This window comes from Schistocerca piceifrons, chromosome 7, assembly GCF_021461385.2.
Source record: "Schistocerca piceifrons isolate TAMUIC-IGC-003096 chromosome 7, iqSchPice1.1, whole genome shotgun sequence".
NCBI classification, from domain to species: Eukaryota; Metazoa; Arthropoda; class Insecta; order Orthoptera; family Acrididae; genus Schistocerca; species Schistocerca piceifrons.
In genome coordinates, this window is record NC_060144.1 from 55,165,720 (window position 1) to 55,176,635 (window position 10,916).

A 10,916-nucleotide genomic window follows, 5' to 3' on the forward strand; every position below is an offset into this window, starting at 1 on the left:
AAAAAAAAAGTACACTAGCTACATTAATGATAACGAGATCTCTGTATTAAAATTGGCTGTCATGTAAGTTGGCCCGCAGCGGCTAACGGAAACAAAGAGAGAAAGCTGACTCATAACCAAATGCCGTCATTCGCTTCCAGAGCAGCGAAAGACGGCACTGGAAGACTACCGTAAGAGAGGCACGTACATGTTCCTCCAAAGAGAGGAGGCTGGGAAGTCGTCATCGGTTGTGCAAGTCACACGCCGCCGCTCTTGATATGGCGGCATTGGCTCAGCATGTAAACAGAGGCGGAAGATGCCTACGCAAAAAGCGGCCTCTCCCGGCGCAGAGAGCTGAGATATGAATAAAGTCCAGGTGCAGCGTGAGCTGGCCAGCGCCCAACGCTCGCCCACGTGTGTGCCGAGCCGTGCCTTACTCGGCAGATGCGGTCCGTCAAGCACACCCTGCACATTGGGCGCCACAGCGCACGCGAAACTACTCAACTGGCCGACCGCCGGCCTTCCCTCTGGCCAGCCCAAGACAACCAGCCGTTACTTCGACAAACTTCAATATTATTGACACAGTGGAAGGATAGCGTCATCATGGAATTGAGATGTTTAAACATTCCAGATGTCTGGTTAGCTTTCAACTTCCTCGGTGTATGGTAGCCCGAAAATTAAAACATACATCATCGTGGCACGTTTAGGGACTCACTCTCGATTACAGACGAGATAGTGCACGAAAAACCCTTACGAGGAAGTGAGGGAAAGAAGAGGGGTAAGATAAAACAAGATTCTTAATTTCAATATACAGGGTGAGCTAAAATTCGTGCAGTCGGACACCACTGCGCGATTCCTTGCAAACTAGCAGTACAAAAATATCTCGTTGCAAAATTTCATGCCATGCATATTATCGTATGGCTACATTCGCCTTTTCCCTCAGTATCTTCTTGTCTTTGACCAGCGGCAGTGGGTGATGTGTATTATCTGTGCTGTATCTTTTATCTTGGGATGTCCTAAAGTCTTTGGCCGCAGATATGTCACTAGTTGACATTAAATTATAACGAATCGTACAAAATACGGAGTGTTTGGGAAATTCTTGAATGCGTCTGTGTCTTAAAACGATATACTTTCAATCAACGCAATTTAGAATACGAAAAGCATCAAACACAGAAAGCCTGACGATACGTCGTTTGCCGTCATGTTGCTATAAGAAAACGCACCAAAAACAATGCGTTTTCGGGATACCCTCAATGGGCCAGTGTTGGAACAGCGAATATTCATAGGGCGTAAGCCGTAATATGATTAGTCGATTTAGCCAATGCTGAGTGTCGTGACTTTCTTCGTCCGTTCAGTATTTAAGTATCTGAAACTTCGACTAGTCGCCTCCATCTATAGCAATTTTCAGCTCTGCACAGTATTATATTAAGACGTAGGCCACTTGATCTAACCATGTACTTGCTGCTCTTCTTCGTGATCTTCAATCTTCGATTTTGCGTTGCAAGATTGTCTTTTTTAAATTATTACCGTCTCTTCTCAAAATGTGGCCAAGCAACTGGAAGAAGCTTTGATTGACACACGCCGCGTGGAGTAACCGCGCGGTTTGAGGAGCCATGTCAAGGACTGTGAGCGGCCCCTCCCGCCGGAAGCTCGAGTCCTCCCTCGGGCGTGTGTGTGTGTGTGTGTGTGTGTGTGTGTGTGTGTGTGTGTGTGTGTTGTTCTTAGCATAAGTTAGTTTAAGTAGTGTGTAAGTTTAGGGACCGGTGACCTCAGCAGTTTGGTCCCTTAGGAACTCACACATATCCGGAACATTTGATTGACACTCGGAGACTGCGTGACCGCTACGGTCGCAGGTTCGAATCCTGCCTCGGGCATGGATGTGTGTGATGTCCTTGGTTAGGTTTAAGTAGTTCTAGGAGACTCATGATCTCAGATGTTAAGTCCCATAGTGCTCAGAGCCATTTGAACCATTTGAACCCTAGAACTTAGAACTACTTAAACCTAAGTAACCTAAGGACATCACACACATCCATGCCCGAGGCAGGATTCGAACCTGCTACCGTAGCGGTCGCGCGGTTCCAGACTGAAGCGCCTAGAACCGCTCGGTCACTCCGGCCGGCCAAGGCATCACAGCTGCAGAAGAACAGAGAGAATTATATACAAAAATATGAAAAAGAACAACAAATACCGGTTCTATCTGCAAACATCGTAATCAGAACAGCACCTCCAACGTTTTACTTTTGACTTATAAAGCAATCTTCCATGTCGTTGCCATGTTCCTCTCCACTAAGAGTGAGAGAGAGAGACAGAGATAGAGAGAGAGAGAGAAAATGTGTCTTATTGTGTCTTTCACACCCGGGAATGCTCTGCAATTTGAAAAATCGAAGTTATGACGTCACAAAACTCGACCAGCACCACGTCTGGGTCCGGTTTCACGTCCCGTGTGAGGGTGGCATTACCGAAATCTCGTTAACTTGTGGTATGCTGAGAACGTAAGTTACTAATTCTGTCAGAGACAGCAAAGGACTTGGAAGAGCAGTTGAACGGAATGGATGGTGTCTTGAAAGCAGGATATAAGATGAAAATCAACAAAAGCAAAACGAGGATAATGGAATGTAGTCGAATTAAGTTGGGTGATGCTGAGGGAATTAGATTACGAAATGAGACACTTAAAGTAGTAAAGGAGTTTTGCTATTCGGGGAGCAAAATAACTAATGACGGTCGAATTAGAGAGGATATAAGATGTAGACTGGCAATGGCAAGGAAAGCGTTTCTGAAGAAGAGAAACTTGTTAACATCAAATATAGATTTAAGTGTCAGGAAGTCATTTCTGAAAGTATTCGTATGGAGTGTAGCCATGTATGGAAGTGAAACATGGACGATAAATAGTTTGGACAAGAAGAGAACAGAAGCTTTCGAAATGTGATGCTACAGAAGAATGCTGAACATTGGATGGATAGATCACATAACTAATGAGGAGGTATTGAATAGGATTGGGGAGAAGAGAAGTTTGTGGCACATATTGACTAGAAGAAGGGATCGGTTGGTAGGACATGTTCTGAGGCATCAAGGGATCACCAATTTAGTATTGGAGGAAAGCGTAGAGGGTAAAAATCGTAGAGGGAGACCAAGAGAGGAATACAGTAAACCGATTCAGAAGGATGTAGGTTGCAGTAGGTACTGGGAGATGAAGAAGCTTGCACGGGATAGAGTAGCATGGAGAGCTGTATCAAACCAGTCTCAGGACTGAAGACCACAACAACAACAAGAAGTCACTCAAATGCGTGTACCCTGGTCTTCGTAGTTCGAAAGTACGTCGACTGCGTAGTGCACGCCGAAGCTCGGTACTGGCCGGTGGCGCGGAACCCGTAGTAAATTTCAGCCCGCCGAAGCAGGTCTGGCGCTTCCGGCTGCGACGCGGAACGTCCCGGCGGGCACGCTGGCAGTGTGCTGTAAGGCGAGGCGAGGTGCCCGCTACGTGTAGCGCGCCTGCGGATTGAAGCGAGTCTAATATTTCAGCCGGCGGGCGCTATTACTCTCAGCCGATGGCTATCTGCGGCTCTCGTCCAGGCCCCGAGCCCCGGACCGTGACGCGGACACACGCCGGCCCACGTGGAACCTCGCCTCGGCGCGCCACGCCGGCTTAACAGTAATCCCCGCGCGAGTCGTGAGGCAGCGGCTCTGCCCACCTGGCACCCTCCACAAGCATCCGCGTGCTGCCTGCGCACGTCCGTAGTGCGAACGGCACGTGTGTGCGGGAAGGCGCTAAGAGAGCGCATTTTCAAAATGGCTCGAAGGTTCAAAAAAAAAAAAAAAAATTGCTCTGAGCACTATGGGACTTAACATCTGTGGTCATCAGTCCCCTAGAACTTAGAACTACTTAAACCTAACTAACCTAAGGGCAGCACACAACACCCAGCCAGCACGAGGCAGAGAAAGTCCCCGACCCCGCCGGGAATCGAACCCGGGAACCCGGGCGTGGGAAGCGAGAACGCTACCGCACGACCACGAGATGCGGCCATCGGGCTCGAAGGACTATAGGACTTAACATCTGAGGTCATCCGACCCCTAGACTTAGAACTACTTAAACCTAACTAACCTAAGGACATCACGCGCACATCGGTGCCCGAGGCAGGATTCGAACCTGCGACCGTAGCAGCAGCGCGGTTCCGGACTGAACCGCCTAGAACCGATCGGTCACAGCGGCCGGCTCATCACGTACTCAGAGCCGGAAAACGCTGCAAGAAACTGCGCGGAGCATCAGCGCGGTCCCTAAGCACCAAAGCAGCGTAAAAAGGCGTAGTGGGCTTCGTGAGTCAAAATCGGTTGCAAAATGTAACAGTAGTTCGTTTTTTTACTTAAGTGGGCAGCAACGGTCTTCTTTGCGTTTAACTTTAGTTAGTATTTTCGACACCATTCGTTTATCACACAGAGTTACGAATAAGGTTATAAGGAAAGTTCCTATTGCAAAATATGACTGTACCGTGGAGTCAGAGTGATTTTGCACCGACACTTGTTCCTCTATAAACATGTGGAGCAGCATAGGACGAAATCACCAGTAATGGCAAAGAAACTGATAGGCCTCTTCCGGTATGATGAATTAAGGCTGGCAACCAAAACTCAGCTATATAAGAGTACGGGAAAATCTTAATGGCAGTTCCGTTTGGGACCTAAAGAGTTAAACTAGCGTCCATGACATGCAAACAGTCTGGAACAAACGCTAATGATAAATTTTGAAAGGAAACTGGTATTTGAGAATAACAGACATCCACCACGCCTCACGCACGAACGTGCTGGTCATAGCAATACCGAAACGGGCAACAGCTCCACACAACTAGATCGACCAGGTCCGTGGAACAAGGCGTTCCAACAACTCCACTCCCTCTGATACAGAAACAGGGCTCCAGAGGTATTCATTCGGAAGGTGGAAAATATTTCCTCTGCAAGACAGGCACAATAAAAATTGCTCAGAAAACATTTCACGTAACTTAAGACAGGCAACACGGCCACCCCGGGAGCGGGTGATGTACGTTGGGTTGTCTACCTAAAGGTGCATGAAATGTTATCATTCTGCCCACCCATTGGAACAACACAGTCGGAGGTAGGCTTATGAAACTGTGGTTTTTTTTTCCAATCCTCGTCCAGAGTGTGAGAATGAAGAGCAGCCAAATCATTACCTTAGACGCAACAAGAAGTGAAGGCTGCCAGAAGGCGATGGGACTTCGACAACCCATAAAAAAAAAGACGGTAGTTCACAGTCTGGTGTGATTCCAGAAATCGAGTACACATAAAAACTAGCAGCTAGGGTCAGCCGTCGAAATAGTGTGCACAAAGTGGAAAGAGGAACTCGGCTGAATACCCGGAAGCGCACCGCTGGTGGCTGAAGACTTTGGGCCACATAACGAAGCAGGCAGGCAGGGTGCGGCGGCAGCGGCTCGCGTGCTGCGGGCGCCGCTCGCTCATCGCCGGTAATTGGGTCCGCCTCGGCGCGTGAGAATGCCGTGCCGGGCTGCGGTCTGGCGTGCGCCGCACTCTGTGACCAATTACGGCAGCGGCTGTCGTTGGCAGCACTGTGCTGTGCTGGGTCGCGGCACTCAACCCGACCACGTGCACGGCGCCCTCTGCGCTGCGGCACCACCAGCCAACCAGAGAGTGCCCGCGGTAACGGCAGCTAGAAGCGCTTTCTCCGGCTATCCGAGGTCTGACCACCTGCGAACTGCAACTTTCTGCGGGTTACAGATTCGGTGCGTGGTCCACTGCAGGAAAGACGATGCTGAATGGGAAGTTAGGCGGCCTGCGGACCACGTCCCCGTGGGCACTGTCCAATAGCATCGACTCCGGTACAGGGAGGTTACGACCTCCAAGGAAGGGGGTAGTTTTTCTGTAGCCCAGACCTAGCAGTGGTGTGTTAAGATATCGGACACTGACCTCATCAGTGAATAATTGTCACAACTGTGACAGGCGAGTAACAATGTATTCTTTGTTTATTTACACTGAAGAGCCAAAGAACCTGGTACACCTGCCTAATATCGTGTAGGGTCCCCGCGAGCACACAGAAGTGCCGCAACACGACGTGGCATGGACTCGACTGATGTCTGGAGTAGTGCTGGAGGGAACTGACACAATGAATCCTTCAGGACTGTCCATAATTACGCAAGAGTACGAAGGGGTGGAGATCTCTTCTGAACAACACGTTGCAAGGCATGCCAGATATACTCAGTAATTTCCATATCTGGGCAGTTTGGTGGCCAGCGGAAGTGTTTAAACTCAGAAGAGTGTTCCTGGAGCCACTCTGTAGCAATTCTGGACATGTGGGTGTCATTGTCCTGCTGGGATTGCCCAAATCAGTCGGGATGCTCAGTGGACATGAATGGATTCAGGTGACCAGAAGGATGCTTACATACGTTTCACCTGACAGAGTCGTATCAGAGGCCCCATATTACTCCAACTGCACGTCCCTCACACCATTACAGAGCCTCCACCTGCTTGAACAGTCACTGATGACATGCAGGGCCCATGGATTCATGAGGTTGTCTCCATATCCGTACACCTGCATCTGCTATATATAATTTGAAATGAGACTCTTCCGACCAGGCAACATGTTTCCAGTCATCAACAGTCCAATATCGGTGTTGATGGGCCCAGGCGAGGATTAAACAACTGTACACGAGTGGGCCTTCGGTTCCGAAAGCCCGTATCGATGATGTTCCGTTGAACCTTTCGCACGCTGATACTTGTGATGGCGCAGCTTTGAAATCTGCAGCAATTTGTGGAAGGGCTGCACTTCTGTCACGTTGAACGATTCTCTTCAGTCGTCGTTGGTCCCGTTCTTTTTACCGTCTTTTATCGGCCGCAGCGTTGTCGGAGATTTGATGTTTTTACTCGATTCCTGATATTCACGGTACACTCGTGAAATGGTCTTATGGGAAAATCCCCACTTCATCGCCGAGATGCTGACCTATCGCTCGTGCGTCGGCTATAACATCACGCTCAAGCGCACTTTAATCTTGATAACCTGCCATTGTAGCAGCAGTAACCAATCTAATAAATGCGCCAGACACTTGTCTTACATAGACGCTGTCGACCGCAGCGTCGTTTTCTGCCTGTTTACATATCTCTGTATTTGAATACGCATGTCCATACCAGATTCTTTGGCGCTTCAGTGTATCTGAAAACTATGCTAGCAACAGGGATAGAAGGATCTCAGGCGGGGGACTGTCACAGAGGTAACGAAGTTCTAGATCAGTGTTTCCTAAACTACTTTGGAAACTTGTCCGGAGTGAATCTTGCGCAGAGACACATTTCCGCGAAAGCTGGGGATCTTGACAGAATAAGCGATTTTTGGCAGGTAGCATATAGGCACACTAAGAGTTTATTTCCTGTTCAGCAGTGCAGCTCTGCGTGCTGTTGTCTACGACCCGTGTTACTACGAATTAGTTATAACACGCGTTGAAAGATTGAAGAAGCTCCTAAGAGCAACTTTTTTATAATAGTTTGTTTTCCCTTTACCATTCAGTCTGGTTTATTCATCTTTAGACGACGTCCAGATTAGGTTGGAAGTTTGGATGTGAGTTGCCGGAGCCGCAGAATGTGAAATCAAAAAACCTGCCTTTGGTAACTGACTGGCCTGTAGCTTAGCTCGAGGTCTAGGTTAAGCTGAAATGTGGTAGCGTGGTTGTAAGTTATCAAAGCCAACGAGTGTGAAAGCAGAAAACTGCCTGAAGTCTCTCAGGTTCCTCATTCCACCTCTGCAGAACCGTTACAATGTACGTCTGCCACAAATTCTTCTTAAACTGTGTTCTGAAAGACCATGGTGATCTGTGGATATGACTCAAAGGCTTCGCAAAAATTTACGTGTATCTTTTCATAGCATTCGAGAAAGTATCTTCATAACAACAGAAATCAACGACTCCACGAAAAGTAATACAATACACAGGAATGAAACCTCGCTTCCACCAACTAATTTGGACAATCTGTACGAATGCGAATCGGCACTTAATAAGGCTGCATTTATCAGGGTCCGGACGACCACCTCGCAGAAGGCGAACTCAGCAATGAGGGAACGACAGCACTTTCGTGTATACAAAATTGTTAAGGCTTTCGTGGCCACTTGTTGACAAACTGCCTATTGGCTTCTGTCTCGGGTTCTTCGGCCGACGTTCATCTAATGATTTTTCTGACGTTTCGCCAGCACGAGTGGCTGGCATTGTCAAAGCTTCACCCACCACCGGCAATGGAGGGTGAAGCTTTGACAATGCCAGCCACTCGTGCTGGCGAAACGTCAGAAAAATCATTAGATGAACATCGGCCGAAGAACCCGAGACAGAAGCCAATAGGCAGTTTGTCACTTTCGTGTATCGTCAGTATTTTCCAAATGAACAGAAAACTAAATCACAAAAAGAGATGTGAATTAGATAACCAATTATGGCAATGTTGACGAGTCTATATTGTATGGCATATCTGCATTTACATCTACATCCATACTCCGCAAGCCACCTGACGGTGTGTGGCGGAGGGTACTTTAGTACCTCTATCGGTTCTCCCTTCTATTCCAGTCTCGTATTGTTCGTGGAAAGAAAGATTGTCGATATGCCTCTATGTGGGCTCTAATCTTTCTGATTTTATCCTCATGGTCTCTTCGCGAGACATACGCAGGAGGGAGCAATATACTGCTTGACTCCTCGGTGAAGGTATGTTCTCGAAACTGCAACAAAAGCCCGTACCGAGCTACTGGGCGTCTCTCCTGCAAAGTCTTCCACTGGAGTTTATCTATCATCTCCGTAACGCTTTCGCGATTACTAAATGATCCCGTAACGAAGCGCGCTGCTCTCCGTTGGATCTTCTCTATCTCTTCTATCAACCCTATCTGGTACGGATCCCACACTGGTGAGCAATATTCAAGCAGTGGGCGAACAAGTGTACTGTAACCTACTTCCTTTGTTTTCGGATTGCATTTCCTTAGGATTCTTCCAATGAATCTCAGTCTGGCATCTGCTTTACCGACGGTCAACTTTATATGATCATTCCATTTTAAATCACTCCTAATGCCTACTCCCAGATAATTTATGGAATTAACTGCTTCCAGTTGCTGACCTGCTATATTGTAGCTAAATGATAAAGGATCTTTCTTTCTATGTACGCGCAGCACATTACACTTGTCTACATTGAGATTAAATTGCCATTCCCTGCACCATGCGTCAATTCGCTGCAGATCCTCCTGCATTTCAGCACAATTTTCCAATGTTACAACCTCTCGATATACCACAGTATCATCCGCAAAAAGCCTCAATGAACTTCCGATGTCATCCACAAGGTCATTTATGTATATTGTGAATGGCAACGGTCCTACGACACTCCCTTGCGGCACACCTGAAATCACTCTTACTTCGGAAGACTTCTCTCCACTGAGAATGACATGCTGCGTTCTGTTATCTAGGAACTCTTCAATCACTCAATTCGTCTGATAGTCCATATGCTCTTACTTTGTTCATTCATATGTGTGGTGTGTGCAGCTTACTTAAAAAATTCTGGAATGGGAGGATTTTTTTTTTTTAAACTCAGTTGATGGTAAATCAACGTTTGCCGTTACGGCATATTTGACAGGTGGCGGAAGTACTGTTCATAACTGCTTCGAAAAATTTGATGAACGGGCTCTTCAATTAATAGGTCTACTTGAAATTTACTTTCGATACAGAAACACTCTCGCGCTCGCACCAACACCCTGCTAAGGCTTGGACAGACTGCGGGCCGCCCCAGGCAAAGGCACGACTCCTTAGCAGCAGGCGGGGTGCGGGCATACAGGACAGGCGACTGACACGGGGAGAATGCCAACACTGCGGAACCCGGCGACCTCCGGCGCCCACGGAGGTCGGCCGGTCGTAAACGCGGGCGATAATTGTTTGCACGAGTACCTGCGCTCTGCACCTATCCGTGTCTAACCTTTTTTCGTACAAGTATTTCGTTAAGTACGGCAGGGTTTGCCAGTTTCCGTTAGTGGACCAGATGGCAGAAACACAAAAGAGTAAGAATTCTGTTATATCGTTCTACAGATTTGTCAAGCGCAAAAAAACATACAGTGCTTCGATGTGAAATTACTTACTTGTTTAGCCAACTAAGTGTGGAATGAGCACTGCACCACGCTTGCCTTTCTTTTTAGCGCCGCGACTGTTTAATAACGGCGTCTACTTTATATCATGGCGTAGTTTTCTATGGCTTTTATGTCCCCCCCCCCTCTTCATTACTGTATAATGAATCAAAATCTCGCATTCCGGATTACGATAATTCTCGTGAGGATGATTCTATCTGTACATTATTCGCGTAAATTTTGTACAAGAGAATTTATTAAATGCAGCGGTAAACTGAACGTTCCGCTTATAATTGTTAGAGTTTTAGTTGAAAAATTAAATGTGGGTCACAAATAGAACGAGTTCTACAAGTTCTGCTTCCTCGTCGTGGTACTATTCCGCTTTCGATGCGTGTTCAGCATCTGGTAATATCGAGTATCTCGCCCAAACCAAACGGGAGGGTCCGCGTTACTAGGGAACTGCTAGGAACGTATGGATTTGCTGTATGCAAGATTCGTGACGTCTCATTTTGGAAATGTTAGCCCTCATCCTTCGTCTGCTACTCCGCTGGCAATCGTGGCATCAACCAGTGTTGCGATATCCACAGTTATACGTGTTCGATCATAGCTCTGTTGGAGAAGAAAAATGAAACACGTGTCGTTTTACAAACGGTAAAGAATACATTTACTTTTGCGCTTTTGCCTTAACCTTAATGACATGAAGAGTTTCTCCGACAGGAATTTCCACACTACGATTTCGAGATAAAGAAATATCCATTTTGTCTTTTGTAATGATTTATTCTTCCCCACAAAGCGCCATGTAGCTCAAAATGGCTACAAAACTCACAGAAAACATCTGTCGCTTCACGAAGTT